The sequence below is a fragment of the Semicossyphus pulcher genome, unplaced genomic scaffold (assembly GCF_022749685.1).
Source record: "Semicossyphus pulcher isolate SPU_LCO1_2020_fin unplaced genomic scaffold, fSemPul1.0.p SCAF_4, whole genome shotgun sequence".
NCBI classification, from domain to species: domain Eukaryota; kingdom Metazoa; phylum Chordata; class Actinopteri; order Labriformes; family Labridae; genus Semicossyphus; species Semicossyphus pulcher.
In genome coordinates this window covers 13,358,190-13,377,691 of record NW_027211715.1, presented here as the reverse complement: position 1 = coordinate 13,377,691, position 19,502 = coordinate 13,358,190, and the positions used below count along the sequence as shown (strand labels likewise).

General features: G+C 42.1%; 1 pseudogene; it reads left to right on the top strand.

Moving 5' to 3' along the window:
- Positions 1-19,502, top strand: part of LOC138607958 (neurocan core protein-like) — a 121,606-nt pseudogene that overhangs the window by 38,078 nt on the left and 64,026 nt on the right.

The following is a 19,502-nucleotide window of genomic DNA, read 5'->3' as shown; positions in this document are numbered from 1 at the left end:
TAGCATCAAATCGAGAAGAGCTTCATCTCTCAATGCCTATGATATTTAGACAGGTCTTTCGCAGAAGTGCTTGTATTATTGATTGCTTTGAGATTTTTATCGAAAAGCCGAGAGACCTAAGAGCAAGAGTACAGACCTACTCAAAATACAAACACTACCATACCATGAAATATCTAATTGGCATAACAAAACAAGGTACGGTTTCTTTTATATCAAAAGGATGGGGCGGCAGAACATCAGACACAGATCATCTCAACCCAGGGGATGTGATCCTGGCTGATAGAGGGTTTGATGTGGCAGATTCAGTTGGTCTGTACAATGCTGAGCTTAAGATCCCAGCTTTTACTAAAGGGAAAAAGCAACTGGGGACAGTGGAACTGGATTCCACATGTGGACTTGCATCAGTTCGGATCCATGTTGAGAGGGTTATCGGTGAGGCAAGGAACCGGTACACCATACTTTCAAGTACAATAGGAATTCAAATGTGTGAAGCTGAGCATCCTAAAGGTCTAACAGCTCTAGATGAAGTAGTCCATATGTGCTGTGCACTGACACATTTGGCTCCCTCAATTGTTCCTTTGGGCTAAACATAAAAAAGTGTGTTAGTGCACAATGGATTGTTATTTTCATCAATGAAATAATGACAATGATGAATTCATATTTTAATCATAAATAGCTTATTTGATATCAAGTTTGTGAATGACATAAATAAACAATAACAATAGTTTCTGCCTGTCAGCAAGCATGTAATGTATGTGCATCTGTATGTACATGTATATATGCCAGACAGTATGTGGCCTGTGTTGAATTAAACACTTCAAATGTATACTCTGTGCAGTTTTTTTCTGTTATCCCTCTTTTGTTTAGCTCTTTTTGTTTATCTCCTGCATACAGTCGCTGCATTTCCAGCTTGACATTTTTAAATGTGTGTTGTCGAGCTTTAAACAACTTTTGTGAATGTATTGTCTTTTACAAATTCCTGATTTACACTCAAGTCTGTCGTCATTATGCAGGACAGGCACCCCACAGTAACAGCCCTTGCCCTCAGATGGTTTGGTGGTATCGTGTGATGTTGCTGGAATAGGAGCTGTAAACACTTTTGCTACTAGCTCCGGATTGATGCATTTTTGGACAAATGTGTGTACCTTTTCACACATGGTGTCAAAAAAAGTCAGTATCAGGCAGTATTCTCTCTGTGTAGATTTCCCCTTTGCCTCCTTCCCCTGGTCCCCAGACAGCAAAGTCGCAGTAGCTGACTTGTGTCAGGTGAATTTATGTCTGCACCTGATAAAAGTACCGATGGTCCCTTTTGAATGAAAGTTTACCCTCAACCTCTTGGAGACAAAATGTGCTGTCCTCTTTGCTTTTCTGCATCAAAGTGCTATTCTGAAGGCTGCTGGGTGCCTTCACCTCCAACACACCCATCTCATGGCAGTCACATGTTAATATACCGTCTGGGGATGCCCCTAACCATGGGTATTCCTCCTGACAGTGAGATTGGTTTGGTGGCTTCCCGCCATCTTGGTGTACTCCTCAACTACCTTACTCTCATGTTCAGTGCCCCATCTGAAAACGCAAGTATCACCTTAAGTAACATCCTTATTAGTGGATGTGGTTATCTCAATCTACAGCTGCAACAATTAGTTGACATCACTCGTCACTTCTATGGTTGCTTTTGTCCTATTTGGTAATTCTTATTTCAATATATTTGTGTGCTGCTCTCATCCAGTGTAAAGTGGATGTGAATAACTGAGAGAGCGTGGTGTGTTGTTGTTTGGGTCCTTGTAGGCCACAGGATAGCACAGCTTCTTCAGCAGGGAGACAGCTGGTTTGTCTGGGTTGGTGTGGCAGGCTGCTCGGATGTTTGATGCTGTCACCCTTCCTGCCTTCTGGTCAAACCACATGGCACATTTTGATTGTAGTCTTGCCCCTCTTTCTATCACACGGCACTACAGTTGAAAAAGATTTAGTTAGCAAGGTTGTAATATGTGACAAATGTAAACAGTGGTGAATTAACCTTTATTGAAAAAGTATTAGAGAATTATGATATTATTGAATTCTGTGGAGAACTTGTTTTCTGCACTTGAGTTATGCTAGTTACTTGTGCCTGTGATATTCCTGACATGCTTGTCTGCACTCATGTTTACTGACTGGCCTGTTCTCCTGTTATGCATAACCCTGTAGAGACATCTTCACTCTTTGCCTGCAGTTCTTGGTGTGACAGTGACCTGTACTCCGGCTTGTACATCTTATTTAGGGATGCAGGGATGTTCAGTTGCACTGCCTGAGGAATGTACCTCTTTGCATGGCCAGGGACAACAGACAAAATGGAGCTTTTGACAGGTTTCTTTTAAGTGTATTCTGATAACTGAAGCGTGTTGTAGAATGCTGTGCATTCATCTGGGGTTGGAGGTGGAATCTTGGCAGAGGCAGCAGCTCTCTTTCTCTAGGCCTTTGTGAAAGCTGTCTGGCTCCCTGGTGCATACCCTACTGTCCTTCTGGCTGTCATGCTAGGCTCATTCCAAACACAGGCTTCATCTGTGCATGCAGTGCCATTCAGTTTGTTCACAGCTGCTAGGAAGGCGTAGAGTATGGCACAACACACTTCACCGAAACCTGCCATACAAGTGCAGTGGCCAAATCGCACCTAACCCTCCTTCTCCACAGCAAACCCAGGCTGTCAAAGGGGGGTCATTTAAACTGTAGGAAGGGTTTACCTGACATTGAAAAACATGTTTATGTCATAAGATTTTATGTTAACCTGGCAAATATTACTGTCCTACAACGCTGACAACAGTGACCCTGAAACGGCCGCTGGTGCTGAATATGGATCACAGCTGCCCAAAACCTGAAGTCTGTCTTCATGTCTTTGTTTTTCCTTTGTTGATAGGTGATTCAAATATTCATGACCAGCAACAGGAGGAAAATTGACCAGCTTGTGCTGCGTCTCTACGTAGAGTCCAGTGTGGGCCGCCATGTTGGTCCATTGTTTTTACCCTCCAGGTCACCGCGTGTGTCACGTGACTGAAAAATATGAATTGGCTCCATGTTCGTGTAGATTTAGGTACAAAGACATACAAGCTGGGTGGTGGCTCTCCGCATGGCTAAACTGCTCATCTGCAGCCATGAAACAAGTTGCCAGGAAACGGCAGTCAGTCTGCTTTCTCTCTTGCCTTCTCCCCAATGCATGCTGGGATAGGTTTAACCACCCTGTGACCCTAAATAGAAATAAACAGGTAAACACAGCAGAGGAATGTCTTTTTGAACTTCTCTGTGAGAAAGATGAAACACTGTGTTCACATTAAGCTATTACCAATAACAGTATGCAGATAGTCACAAAGTGCTTCAGAAGACTTCATCACATGTAATGACACATTAAAATATAATTAATATTGAATTGACAACCCTCTAGCCTTAGGCCCACAAAAACAGTGAATTGCACCTGTTGACTAATCCCAGCATGCAGTGTGTATCAGACGAGCCTCACAAGGACAATGTGTTGATCTCAGCTTCCATTGTGTGCTCACATTCCCTCTCTCTCTCTTCCTCTGTGTCTGCAGGTGCAGCAGGATGCAGGGCGGACTGCCTGTGTGTGGACTGCAGCCCCTGCTGGCCCTCCTTCTGCTTCACACTGTGGGCTGTGGTGAGTCCTCATTACGCTGTAGGCCGTCCCCTCGACTTGAGCAATCATGTTCACAGACAAACCTTTGACCCATCTCGCTCTCATTTTTGTCATCAAAGCCTGTGAATACTTCCTGGTCTTAGATTTGAAAAGCATCAGTATCATTATGTGTGGCGGTATTAATGAATAATGATGTCTTTGGTGCAATTATACTGGGATGAATATATCTGCTTAAAAACTTGGTTGTAGAGACTGTAGAGAAGCAGGGGGCTGGATGAGAGGCACACTGTGATAAAGGGAATCAGGCGTGTCCTTCCAATCAGAGACAAGATAAACCTGCATTACTTTACTTTCTTGAAGCACACAATCATTCTCTCAGTTCATCTCCATTCATCTCTCATTCTTCAATTTTGCTAAATACTCAATGTTGTGAAGTACTTGCGTACATTTTTCAGGTGCTTGAGTGTTTCCTTTTCATTCTTCTTTTTAGATTTTAAAAGATGATTTTACATCAAAAACATGTCATGAGGTTGCAAAACAGCGGTCACAGCTTAATAGCCATCAAAGCCCATTTATTTCTCTCCTTTCATCTACTGATAATTACTCTGAAAGCACTTCCAACAAGAGGCAAAAATATGAGATATATGTGAGAACTAAGGAGGCTAATCAACTCTGAGATCTCCAAAGCTCACACTCATCCTCTCAGGTTTTTTCTAAGAGATGAAAAACATTTTGATTTTTTTTTTTTCAAAAGTATATTTGCAGAGCTCATTAAAGTTTGCTTTGATATAGTTTAAAAGCAGGATCTTATTTCTTTCATTATGTGTCAGCAAGTTGTCCAAACTCTGGAGAAAAAGTTGAAATTTAGCATTTAACGTCACAGAGAAAGCTTCAGGATTAAGAAACAAGAATTGGATGCTGCGATGTCATATGAGTTATACAGAATCGTGTGAAATTCAGATTTGTGTCTCTACATCTTGTCTGGTTGCTCCACAGCCTCCTATCTGTCGATCTGGAGATTTTGTGTGTCGACACCAGAGAGCTCTGCAGGGAAGAGAATGCAACACAAGCTCTCACATCTCCTTCTCTCCACACTCTGCCTGCACTCCCCTTCTGTGTGTCTGTAGGGCTTTTTACACTGCCAGTTCAAGGCGAGATTATTACGTCTCTGTTATGTTCTGTATTCTATGTAGAACGCACGGAGGTGGAATGGTGGGGCAAAGTAGGGTCGCCTCTAAGCCTGCATCAGAGGTAGAAACAGAGGCGAAACAGCAAAGCCGGCAGGGCTGAACAGCGCCGTGTGTGTGTATTTGAAGCATGCGCTGTTTGTTTACACCTCGTGCACGTTTTGCTCCCGCAACGCCAGAACGCTATTTAAAAAAAAACACTGGGGTAGCTTTACGCCGGCGTTGCGTGGTCCAATGTAGAATGACAAAGGTGGCATGAGGATGGATTTGAAAGTCGATTGCGTCACAGAAGTGCAGCGAAGACTGTCCCATTTCAAAGGCTCTTCCAGGCTCCCCGCTCATTGTATCCCGAGATGCATTGCGCGCTAATTCAAACGAAATGGCGGACTTTTAAACGGCTGAGGAATACACTTGAAAATGTAAAAGTTTTTGGTTTCAACTCAATCAAACAGCAAGTGCTACACATGTAACGAAAGGGCCCTTGAAACAATTTATCGTTAAAATTAGAGGATAAGTTATGCGGCGTTAGTTATACTAGCTAGTTAGCTACCTGTTGCTAGGCGACAGGAGTGGTAGACCAGACCGTCTCATTTCAGTTCGGCTTTAACGGTCTACGCAGGCTATGAATGGAGCATCCTCCGTGGATCACCTCCTTCAAAGGCTGCAGCCCGTCGATTGGGACACAGCTTGTGTGTGTTTGTGCGTATGCAGGACGAGAGTATACAGTGCTCTCAGGGGCCTCCCCGACCGTCTGCTCCTCTCTGTATTTCATTGTTTCTGCCTTCTGTGGAAGTCGTCTTTGTGACTCAGGGCTCAGAATCTCAGACAGAAAAGAAACTGAGAGAGAGCTGAAACCCTCTCCCAGGTAGTTTATGTAGCCGTAGATGGTGGGATATGAGGGAGGAGGGCAGATACAGGTTGAGATGTTTGTACATATGTATGTGCGTGTTGATGATAGTGTGAGCACTTTTTCATTAATATGCACTCCTGTGCATGTACATATGTTCATTAATTTTTAAATGTTGGCTGCGTGCCATGTGAGATAAATGTGTCGTTAATCTTCAGAAGATGCAAAATGAGTCTTGGCAGCAGCTTGCAGGGAGCTCCTTTGAAGCCTGACATGGGCTGGTAGGAGTCAGCTCAGTCAGGAAGAAAGCTGCAGGGAGACGCTTTATGTCTGTCACCAAGAGAGGAGGAGGAGACACAAGGAGGCAGTCTGGCTTTCAAAGGATTTGAGGGGCGATGAAAGAGTACAGTAAATGTGAGGAAATTTGTAACTTTGGAAAAAATACCAAACACCACGGTTGAGGTATGAGAGGTGAAATTCAGTGTTACAGGTTGCATCTCTAATGAAGGAACTCTGTTTGTGTGAGATAGAGAAAATAAGAAAAAAGGGGAGTGTGATAACATTTCAAGGCAAGAGAGCCCTTAATCGACGAGGGGAAAGAGGAAGGTTTACAGAGGTGAAAAAGTGTATGGCAGAAACAAAACCATCAGGGAGGTGAGATGAGGAGAACATGGAAGAAGGAGGCAGGTGAGAGCTGGAGGGACGTTTAGAGGAGAAGATCTTAAGGCAGAGAGTCGGCATGGAGACATCGTTTACAAACCCTGCATGATGACTGATCGCAACAACTGCTGTGCGTGCGTGCGTGCGTGTGTGTGTTTTCTTTCCTCATCATAAGAACTTTCCCCCTTTTTTCAATTTGCCGTGGCTCTGTTGCCATGGTGATCATGTTTGGGCCTTAACCGAGCAGTCTCAGCCTCAGCATCTTTGTCTTTGTCTTTCTAAACGATCACATATCAGTGTTTAAGAGCAGCCACACCTCTTCATGTTAGTTTCTCCATGTCTCTTGTGTTCTCCGTTCGTCTCTGTGCGTCTTCCAAGGTCTTGTTAAAAGAAAGCATTTCTCCACATCCTGCAACTGAACAATAAAGACAGCGAGCAGTTTAGTGAGAGTAGCCGCTCACACAAACACAGACACACACCTGCTGCTGCTGCTGCTGTCCTTGTAATCTCTATTTACATAGAAATGTAGAATCTGTAGGCAGGGACGTGGATTTCCGGGACGGCAAGTGTTCTGGTTTCAGTTTGTAGTACGTTTGTATTCTGAGTAATATTGACCAATTACGCATCAGCAAGCTGCGGCGTATGCAGGAAAAACAGCCCATGTGGAGAGCAAACGTAATGCACCGTAATGACATCCCGGCCCCCAATAGCAAACTGCTATTTGACTGATTTAGCTTGTTATTAATCCCTATAAACGGACATGTGCATGCTAACAGCTAACAATCTGTTCTAGATCAAAAATTCAACTTGAGATGAATTCCCTGACGTGGTGTCACGAAAGCCGTTCAGATTTCCAAACTTCCTTGAATGCAACAGAAATGATCGATCTGACCTCTGTTCAACAACGAGCATTTTAAAAGTAGTTTTCTTCTCCTCTTAAGGACAGACCTGACAAAGCTTCATTTTTACTTTTTACAAATCTGCAACATGATGTTGAAATTTCAGCAAAGGTAAGACCTGTTAATTAAAGTAAATCACAAGACAAACTGGTTCTTTTCTGTAAACAATGTAGCATGCGGAAAAGGAAGTCGTTTATCGCTAACCACCGGCTACATCCCCTGGCATGTGCACAGGTGTGCCCAGCGTCAGACTATACCTGATGAGATGTGAGATTGCTGTCCTTGTTATCTTTTATTCATGTGAGATGATAAAAAATGATTCAGCTTCTGAAAAGCAGCCTGCAGTGACAGAGCTGGTGCAGTACAAATGTGTTTTTTTTTTTCTGAAAAAGTCAAGGCTAACCGTACTGAGAAGACAAGAAGGAGAAAAATCCAAAGAGCACTTGGGCTTAACTGAGAAAATGGCTTAAATGCTTGGCTGTGTACGGAGAAAAACTGGCACAGAAACAGGGGAAGCAAAGATTAAATACACTGTGAAGATGAGGCTAATCAGACACAGGTGAAACTAACGAGGCACAGGTGAGAGCAATCAGGGCGGGGCTCACAATCACACAGGAGGGAAAACACTCAATGGTAGAAAGTAAGGCTTCAGTCAGGAGAGGAAAGGATAAGTGACAAAATAAAACAGGAAACAAAAGAGCACACACGTTTTTCTTGAATCTTTCTGTGAAGTCATGAAGAATTAAAACCTGTAAAAACATTACCATTAAGATATTTCAAGATCTTCTCATTTACTGCCCCAATGCATTTGCGCCTCCTGCAGTCCAGCTGTTTGTGTTGTACCAGCTGTCATTCATTAACACAGTGATCAACTACTACTGTCAGGCCTCTGTCATGTTTTATGACCTCAACACATTTCTGCACACACACATTAGCAGCTGACACACGAGGCAGCAGGAGTGGAGTGGCGACGAAAGGATAGGATGCACTCAATCAGTCCCAGCAGCTCCTGAGTGACAGGCTGATGACTTTGATGTGAACAAATTGAAAACAAAGAGGCCTTTATCATTGGAAAACCAATTGCAGGCACCTCAGAGAGAAAGAGAGACAAAAAGAATGAGAAAGAGAGGGAGAGAGAACAAGGATGATGATGTTTGCACTTGTGTTCCTATTACAGTGAAAATGCCATCACCGCCCACCCTGTGTCTGTGTGCAGCTCTCTGGCAGCCACATAAAGCCTCTCTGACTGTGTTTAATCATGTGAGAGCAAAGTGAAGACAGATAGGCCGACATACCGTCGGTAAAAGATCACCTGTTAACATTTAAAGTAACACTGTGCTGGCTTGGACTTAACTTTTAGGAGTTTTACTGAGCTCTTTTTTTCTGCACTGTTCTTGCTTTGTGTTGACATTCAGCTTCAGTGTTTCTCTCCTCTTTATCACCAGCAGCCAGGTGAGCCTTGTTTAGAAAAGAGAGACGAAGAGCAAATGAAACACAGACAGATATCCAAACAAAAGACGGGGGACATGCTTGTGATAAAATTTCCATCTAAATGCAGATTTTATATAGCAATGGCATCAGTTTACTTTTATTACAACAGAGGAAGAGAGCAATGTTTTTATTTCACCGAGTCTGCTTCACTATGTAATTCAGGCTTTTAAAGAGGGCACCTGCACTTTAATTCAATTTGATTTAGTTTTTGCAAATTGCAGCAGCAGCTGAGAAACAAACATAAACATTAGTCTGGATAAAATGGTTAGAAAGAGGAGAGAGGATGTGAATGAGATTGTGATTGTAAAGGTTGGTTGGCTTCATTTGTGGCCCTGTCTTGATTTTGGCAACATGAGTAACATAATGTTACACATATGGGGTCTCATTCATGAAACGTTAGTAAATGTGTGCGTAGATTTGCACATAAAAGCCTACGCTACTAAAAACCTACTCCGGATTCATGAACAACGCGGGAAACTCAGATCTTATCGTAAACACGTGTATGATCATGAATGCCAATCCATCGTAAAGTGACAGCGCGCTCCCCGTAATCAGCTATTAGCATAAATCCCCGCCCGTGAATTGCCAATGACCACCATATAAGGAGGTGTAGATGCATACAGTCGACCTGTCAGTCATGGCGCAAACAAAGAAAGAGAGAGAAAGAAAAAATAACTTTTCCAAAGCGGAGATAGAAATAATTTTTGGTGAAGTGGAGTTAAGAAAACACATTTTATTTTCATCTGTTAGCAGTGGTGTGACAGGGCCAGGCAAAGCGAAGGCCTGGAGAGAGGTGACAGATGCCGTTAGTGTTGTCTCTGTAGTCCGAAGAACCATGTCCGAGGTGAAGCGTAAATGGTTTGACGTGAAACTGGAGGCAAAGAAACGCATAAGCGCACACAAAAAAAATAAATCAGCCACAGGAGGAGGAGGCCTATCAACTGCAGACGAGCGCATAGCTGGCATAATTGGGGAGACCTCTCTGTCAGGAATTATACCTGACGGAGACAGCGACATGCCTCCACTGGAGTCAACATCAAACCCAGATGGTAAGGTGATAAGTGTTGTATCATAATACATTAAACCATCACTGATTGCTTAGTGGTCAGTATAGTTTAACCTAGGTCGTACAGTCCCACCAAACAAAGAGAAGATTAATTTGTGGGGTTTTCTCTCCGGATTGAATGAAGTGGAAACGGGAAACCAGAAATGTTGTATTGTGCGTAATGGATAAAATCTAAATCAGTGATGGCTGTCGAGTGTAGAGCTATTTAACATTTATTTTAACAAAGGATACAGATAACATATAGCCCACAGCAGTTTTGTATGCATCGTCTTCAAATTATTTAAATCTTAATAGCCTAAAGCTCTGTTTTATACAGCTCCAAATAAGTCAGTCTGCAGCCAACGTAAATTAAACATTTTTCAAATCAGATTTATTAAAGGTTTCTTTCAAATGATCCAAGAGCCACACAAAAAAAACTTGTTGTCTCAAATAATTTTCTAAATGTGTTATATTTTAATCGTTTGTCATGTTTAGGCTATATCACGTGTTTCAAAGGCATCTGTGTATTGTGTACATAATAGAGTGCAATATGAATTAAAATTGTAATTTCCAATAGTGACAAGCATTATTTATGTGCATTCTTAAATTTACACAAGCACTACGCGTGGTCAGCAGCATGTGTAGATTTTGTTAGTAGCTACGAAAAGATCGGAAATATTGATGAATGCGGAGATGCACGTAAATTTCCGTCTGCGAACAGTTTACACACAAATTCGTTCTGCTCACGTTTCATGAATGAGACCCATGGTGTTTAACCAGGAGGAACATGGAGGGAAACTGACATTAAACAGTATTGATGCCCCTTAGCTGAGGAATATATTTTCCCTTTTTTTAAGGCAAGCTCTCTGCAAGGTGATTCAGAAATTGCACTTTACTCTTCATGTGTGTTTGATCAGGAGGGTCACATGTGTGAGTGTGTGGTAAACAAAGATGAGTGCCACATCCTCGAGGGGGATAAAGCAAAGAGAGTGACAGCAGGGAGGGACTCTGATAGACTCTTAAAAAGGATGTGTTCTTTGAGTGGGTTTGTGTGTGTGTGTGTGTGTGTGTGTGTGTGTGTGTTTGAGACAGAGAGGTCAAGAGTGTGTCCCTGTGTCAGTCTGCACACACATCCTGCTGAATCACAAAAGTGCATCTCTACATTTCCATCATGTCCTCAGGACGGCTTTTCCACATCACATCATTCCAATTTTCTGCTACACAAACACAACCTTCATTCTTTTCCACTTCCATTTTTTGGCTTATGCATTTTCCCTCGCTGTTTCCACAATCCTCTCACAATCCCACACTGTGTTATGCTATTTTTCCGTAGTGTCAGATTTTCCCTGTCAGTGTGAGAGAAAGAACATTGCTGCTGCTGTCAAGTGAAACAAATTCTAAAGTAAATCAATTTTCTTCTACACGTTCTCATATTGCAGACCACAATACTATTCTGGCCTATTGGAACATGTGCTGCACTGAGAGATCCTTTTCTCTTCAACATTTAAAAACAAATTCTTGTAACTTTCACTTTTCCTTTTAGCTTAGCTTAGCATAACGACTGTAAACAGGGAAAATAGCTAGACTTGCTTTGTGACAAAGTATTAAAGTATGATCACATGATGTTAGCAGACAACAACAGTGTGGTGCTAGCTGAGAGCGGTAGCAAGCACATTTTCAGTAATTAATGTTTTCCCATCAGACTTTTGAAGGCTTTTTCATCTAAAGTTAGGTTAATAAAACTTGTTAATATAAGACAAAGCAGAAATCAATGTTTCTCTGATGCTCATTTGCAGACACAGGATGTCAGGCTAATGTTAGCTCAGGTAATGATTCCTCCAGTGTACTGAGCTTGGTCATACAACAATGATAGCAGACATCTCTAGTTTTGAGTCACTGTAATAGGCTAAACTAACTAACTTATTTCAATCTTCTCATTTAAACTCTCTTCCAGAAGGAGAATATGTGTCTTTCAAGTTTGGCTTTCAGAAGCTTTTTTCCTCATACGATAGAAAACTAAACTGATCAGAAACACTGGTTTTGTAGGGTCACTGCTGGTGACTGCACTGCTTTGTTTGTTTGTTTCTCACCTCCCCTCTCGTCTCCTCTTGTCCCTCTGCCTCTGCAAGCCTCATGCATTTTATTTCACAGGTCACCCATCAAGAGGCTGAACTGCTCTCGAGTGCAAAACGAGAGGCCTTTTCAGAGCACAAATCCTGTTTGATGCTGCCGTGCAGAGCATCAGCTGGTGAGGGAGTCAGACAAGTAGAGCTTGTCTAAGAGGATGTCACTGGGAGAAGCGGAGAAGTGGCTATTTAGGTCTGTTTATGCATCTGCAGGGAGGGTACAATGTGATGGGAGGGCTGGTGTTAAGCTATCAGGGAAAAGGCTCTCAGCCTCTTACCTCGAGCTACTGCAACATCATAACGGCTGCAGGGGTGAGACTGGTATGCACACGCTACTATGTGTGTGCTCAAAGGCACATTAACCATCCAGTAAGAAATGAAAAACTGGGGCTTCAAAAGAATCTTGACAATGAAACGAAAACACTGCATTTGTGCAAACACCTTTATTGCTCTCCCTTAACCCTTCTGTTATGTTGTGTGTCAAATTGACCCCTGAAGTTTGACAATAGAGGAAAAATTGTTTTTTTCAGTATGAAACTTCTTCTGCTGGCCTTAATTTGTGTTATTAACATTTAAAATTAAAATGGTTCATCTCATGTATTTGCAAACCCCCCCTGTATGTTTATATCACACAGGTACTGTTCAGGTCAGTTTGAGCCGGCAGTGAAATTGGAGGCTACAAGGGGTCAAAGTATCAAATTTACACCATTTCACCGCAATCACACGCACACACTTGGTCACAATAGTGAAATAGACAAGGATGTATCTGAAGATGAAGACCATCTTATTCTGATTATGAACTATCAGATAAGGAAATATCTATTCCTCTTCCTCCAAGCAACACATTCATGTCAAAAAATGGTGAAATACAGTGAGTGGTCCTCGTCTCCCAATATGCGTCAGGCACTGTCTGTAAAAAACATAATACAGACAGTGCCAGGGCCCACCAGAATCGCAGTGACTCGTGTCACAGACATCAAGTCAGCTTTTGAGCTTTATTCCTAAAATTCAATACAGAAAATCCTTCTGGAAATGACTAATCTAGAAGAGAGACATGGGGAGTAGTGGAAAGAGCTGGATGAAACACATTTACATCCGTATTTCCCCCCTGGGGATCAATAAAGGATTATCTTATCTTTACTAATCCTCATACTGGCTTGGGTCTATAAGTCAAATGATGAATCAACAGTCAGCCTCTGGGATGCAGAAACAGGCAGGCCCATATTTCGAGCCACAGTGTCCCTGGAGACTTTTCACATATTCATCATCTTCTCATTTGGCTTGATTTAAGTGACCGGGTCAATTTGACCCTTAACAGAAGAGGTGTCTCATCTCTATTTATCATCATCACAACATGAGGGGGAAAAAAAGTATATGTTCTGTAAAGTGAATGTATTTTTTATCTAGGTTTTTCCAATGTACATTAAAGATAGTTTGAACATGTTTTTTTTAATAAAAAAAACAGTGTATTATCCTAATGGAACCATGATATATAAAAGGTGAATAAGTTTGCCTGCCAGTGTGTCATGGTGGCCATCTGATGGCAAAATAGCTCGCTCATTTCTCAGTAAGAAATTGAATAATGACTGCAAAGGGAGATGAAACAGCATTAGGTGAGGCTTATGGCTTTCCAGGTAAACCTCATTAATGCACTGTGCACACTGGATAAACAGAAGCAAACAGAGCTCGGAGATAATAACCTGTTTGTAAGAGAGAATTTCACATTTCACTCTCCAGTGTAAATGAGCCACCTTTGTCTTTTCAGGCACACAGGATTAGAGTACAATAATAATGTATGATATGACTCGACCAGTGTGAAACTCATTTTATTCAGTTTGAGAGGAAAAATCAATGAAGAAAAATGCTGGTTCTAAAGCTTTTATTATGAAAGTAAATTTTATATCTCTTTGGCCTGGGTGGTGCTCCAAGCTTCAAAGAGGTGGTTAATATCGATCCCATCAGGCATATCCAGGTTTGATGTACAGCTTATGAAAGGACTTTTGATATCTTCCTCCACGGTCTGGCCCCGTCTCCCACTGATTAGGTAGCACAGTAATGGTTTGTTGGATCAATGACCAATAATCAGAGAGACACAATGAGCTTCTGTTCTTTCCCTTTTACTCCACTACCAGGATGATCTGATGGAACTAAATCCTACACAGAGAGCACATATTCCTCTGCAAAAAGCAATTTACTAACGTCTTTTCTATGTCATCAGAAATAACTTCCCGTGTCCTCATTTAAAAAACAAAATTAATTGTCTTCTATCCTCTTTTCTCTCCTCTCATCAGGCGTAACCATCGCAGACACTGTGGTGAACATGCGAAAGGTGACCCATCAGATCATCAGTGAGGAGCTGTCCAAAACCGTTCTCCTCCCCTGCCTCTTCACCCTCCGCCCCAGTTCCAGTTCATCCCACGAGCCCCCCAGGATCAAGTGGACCAAGGTTTGGGGCCAGAGAGGCTCCGATGGCCTGCAGAAGGAACAGTCGGTCCTGGTGGCCAAAGACAATGTGGTCAAGGTAAAATAGAGGATGAAAAGGACGACAGGAAGATGTTTGATGTCAAGCTTTTGGAAAATATAGCTTATTGGTGTTTACTTTCCCCTTCCTCCTCTGACAGGTGAAGAAGGCCTCCCAGTCTCGCTCTGTCAGGGCTTCGCTCGAGCGACTCTGGTCTGTACCGCTGTGAGGTCGTGGTGGGCATTAATGACGAGCAGGACACGGTTCCTCTGGAGGTCACAGGTGAATAAAATGTAGACAGTTTTCTATTTAAAGCAGACAATTTGAGTTTAAGTCACATTTCTGGTGGAAATGTTCATGTTACAATAAACCTAGCTGTAGTCTTATTTGATCCATATGAGCTAATAAAAGTTGGCCCCATTAGCATGAAATGTTTTAATCTGATATCTATGTATTGTTATACATTATCACTAACACTGGACAGTCAAAACATTAAAAAGCATACGTGGGATGGAGAGAGCAAGGTTGAGCAAGCAAGAAAGGACACCTTCCCGAACAAACCTGATTATTGGTGTAATTCAGTATCGTTTCTTAGCTAATTTAATAGTAAAAATCATTTACACCATTTCATTAATTCAAAGCATTTTTTCACCTACACCAAGTAATGTCTTAGCATCAAGTTGTTCTGCCTCCATGAATAATAATTGTTTGAGTCAGGCTAATACAGCCATTACACTAGGTTGTTTCATGTTTGTGTAGAATGTGTGGTGATTGGGAAAACTACACATTAAGCAACATTGATGGGCCATTCAGGTCCTGCTCCTGGGGTCCGTTTCAGAAAGCGGGTTTAGTGAAAACCCCGGGTTTGTTAACCCTGAAATGAGGGAAACCTCAGGTTTGCCGTTTCAGAAAGAGAGGTAGCTTTAACTCTGACTTACGATGGTAACTGTGTCTGTGAACCTAACCTGGTCGGGAGCAGGTTTTCTTCAGGAAACTCAGAGTTTCGCTCCGTCTCCTCCCTCTAGAATATAAAACCCTCATTCAACTTCCTCATTCATTCAGCCCGTCTCACACGTGTGTTTGAGCGGTTACAAATTCAAAAAAAAACGTTGCGTCTCTGTGCTGCTCTGACCCCTTTGCAAAAGTCTTTTATAATTATGATAAAAAAATCAAAAGACAAATCTGTGTCAAAGTCATCATTTTTAGTTTTTCCACCACCACTGCTGAGAGCACTCAAATAAGACGCCGTAAGTTATTGGATTTTTTTTTTTTTTTAACTAAGACAATTCTGTTAAATCAACATAAATAATAATGTATGTGAAGTCAGCATCATGTTAGGGATAAAGCTAATGCACAACAGCCACTGAATTATATTTCTTTAGTTTAATATATAAAATATGATTGAAGTGAGGTTCAGCCATGAGCCTGTTCTGCCTGAGCCGCACCTTTGAATGATGTTCTTGCATTTTATTTTTAACTGCTTCCATGTACGTTTTTTCTCCCGCTGGATTTCTCCTAAATTAATATAAATTTTACCTTCCGGTCGTGATTAAGTATTAAATAAATAGACCAGTTCAAACTTGCGGATTTACTCAAACAGCAGTTTCTTCCCACGCCGCTTCTCTCTCTTTTGCAGCTGCAGCCGTGTTACTTTATTTTTCTAAAAACATGCTTGTATTCGCTGAACTTCCACATGAGGATTTCGAGCTCCACTGGTGTGACGTAGGAGGACCTCTTTTTGAGTACCGTTGCCATGGTGAATCGTGGTATCGGGGCTCCATTAATGCTGGCTTTTTATAGTCAGCGTGCACGCACTTAACTCCAGCTAAACCTACTCAGAGTTGATTGAACTAACTCTGATCAGCTGTTCTGAAACCAAAAAGCCAGCGACTTTTAACTTGGAGTAAGTCAAACCACAGTCCGGGGTTAGACTGAGGGTTTGTTGAACCTCCTTTCTGAAACTGACCTTAATAAAACCAATAATGTAGGACACCAGCAGCATTTGTTATTGTCACTTAGTGCTTTATTTGGCTCTCTTGGTGAACTGAACGTGCAAACCGTTTACTACGTTGCTGAATTACCACACTACCTGGAGCCAGCTCACCATAGTGGACCATGATTACTGTGTATTTTAGCTGTAGTCATTTGAATATTTTAACAATGGTTTCCTAAAGCAGGCAAAGCACCTCGTCTTTCTCCATCAGAGAAGTTTATATTTAGTAAGCAAGACCCCTCAGAAAACACGGAACACCCTGCGTCCTCCCCCTCTTGTCCAGTTGATTAACAGGCCATGAAAATCACTCCTTTAGAGGGAAACCAATTACGTAGCTGCGAGGTCTAGCCGTCCCGAAGGCTAAGTCTTAATTGGCTGTCACGCTACATGGCAGACCACAGCCGTCTTCACACTAATTCTACTAGTGTTTAAAGTATTAATGAGCAGGTATTGATACTGCTCAGCTATATCAATATCATATTAATCCACACTGCTCTTCACATAGGCTCATTTGTGCGTGCCTTGATGAGATGTCCCCCCTCTTGCACCATCTCTTTTTTAATATCTCCCCTGCTGCCTCTGTCTCTCTCTCTCACCTTGTTTTGTCTTTGCACGTATTGATGTGACTGACTGAGTGACTGACTGAGTGAATGAGTGAGTGATGGTATTTTCAGAGCCACGTAAAAAAATAACAACAACTACAGCCAGCAGGAAACACTTCAAAATAAAAGTGTTGTGTACAAATGAGGGGAGTCAGAATTCCAGATCAGGCTTTTACTTTGAAAAAGCATATCGGAAGTGTTGACCTACTTTACTCTCCATGGCTGCTTCCCAAGTCTCTTATTTGATATCTCCTTGCTCCTCGCTCGAACCGGAAGTAGTTCCGGAGCCGTCATATTGAGGACCGTCTCAAAGCTCTTATCGCCGCTCGGAGGAGCAAGGATCGAGGAGAGAGGAGGGAGTTCCGAGGAGTGATAAGCGAGGATGCACGAGAACAGCCTCCACGGAAGTCTTTTACTGGCCGACACGCCCCATTATTAGAGATCAGTTAGTGATTGGACGCTGCAGCAGATTGGATTTATGTGAAACTTCACAACATCACTGGAGTTTCATATCGCAGAGAGGAAGAAACGGACCTTAAAACAGACTTTACACGGCGCTTTGAAAACGACTATAAACAACGTCGGCATAATGAGTCGGTATTTGACAACCTGAGATCGTTTAGAACAAAATATTGATCGTAACTTGTTGTAAAATACAGAAATGCAGTGAATAACCGCAGATTTTATTTGTTTTCTGAGTCAACATCTGAGTAAAAATAAGTTAATTGTCTAAAAATCAAAAGTAGAAGAAACAGATTCATTTCTATTTAATTTAATTTAAAAAAATACCTCTTGTCATGATCAGTTATTTCCCTGCTTACTTTTATTACAGATGAATGAACGAATTCAGAGGGAGCAGGAGAGTCTCTCTGTCAGCAGGTAACACTTTTTACGTGTGAGAGTGATCATCAGTGAGGTCGGGTTTGATCAGCGTGACATGATTTCTATTTACCCTGAAACAGCTTAATAATTATTTAATAAGCCCAAATATTGTCTGTTCATAAACTATGAAAATTATTTAATTCAGATCAGATTATCAGTGATCAAAAATTTAAATAATGAACAGATAATGTAAAGGCATAGTGCTGGTAAGAAATGTCCGTATGGCACTGCAGCCTGTTCTTCATGTGCAGGTGTTTGTTAAACAAGTAACAGGACACAGAGAGAAGAGAGAATGTTTTATTAGAATTAATACAGTGCACATGTGTGCAGTCACAAACAGCTGTTAAAGCAGACTGACAGCTGATCCAGCGGTGATCAGCTGACGCGGTCATCACAAACGGACATCGCTGCACGTGACGCTTCATCGGAAAGGACGTCTCATGTCTCTTAAAAAACATTCCCTCATTTCCTCTCTCCTCTCTTGGTTTCCTCGCGTCTCTCCATGCATCTCTGGTGGGAGGGACTAAGACGCAAGTGAAAGATGCAAGTGTATGAAGCATGGATGCAATTTAAGAGACATGAGAAGCAGCCCATGCCTGTCAGAGATCAATAGGACTCATCACAATTCATTCTCACCGTGTATTTTGGCAGAGAACCGTGCGCGGCTCGCAGTATAGGTGAGCCTCCTATTCTCTACATTTTCGGCGAGTGCAAGATACGCACACATCACGCCAGCATTGTGAACACTCATCTGTTTTTATGCATTTCCAATGAAAATGAGCACGTCCCGCAGCCGTCACGCACACGCCATGCTTCCAGTGTTGCCCACAAAAGCGCACATTGATCTGATGCGGTCAGCCACATACTGGGTTTTCACCTAGTCTTGTTTCCATAGCGGTCTATTAGATGTATCCTACCATTTGAACCCATCATCATCAGCCCATTTCCCCAGTCTGCATTTCAATCCTTGTAGCTGTTCTCCAAACTTCATATGATTGAAGTGTGAAACAACACCCTGATATCTATTTGCATTCATCGCAATGTGACATAATGTGTCTGAATCCATCACATAGATATCTGTTGTCATTTTCCATCATTAGCCAGGACCAATGACAGAAAGACAGATGAAGCTAGCTTGATTTGACACAAACACAAAAGAGTACAGAAGCCTCCCATGACTTTCGTATTAAAACAACATGAACAAGTAACATCTAGTGGAAATAAGTGCTAATGTTAGCAAACTAGTTTACAATTCATAAAGTGTTAGCAAGTTAGCCTCTTTTGCTAGCTTCCACTTTCTGACTGGATGACAAACTGGAAACAATAATCAATTGTCAGTTTAGTTATACTTGTGTTCCCAAAAAAGTGGGCAGAATTTAACACATTTCACACTGCTCAACAAGGGCATCATACAGTCATTAAAGTGTTACTGCACCCACAGGTCTGACCATAACTCCACCCACTGCACAATTTTGAAAAATGCTCAAAGTGGGTAAGGGGCTGAGAGGGGGGATGGAGGGGTGTGGGTGTGTCCGGCAGCTCAGTGACGACCCCTCCCCTGGCCAGAGAAAAAGGGAGAGCAACACAGAGTCACAAGGCACATATGCCACAGAGGGCTCTTTGAAGTGGAGGACTTCTCCTCTCCAGAGTCCCCTGAAGAGCGCTTCAGTGTGGTGGAGGACCGTTG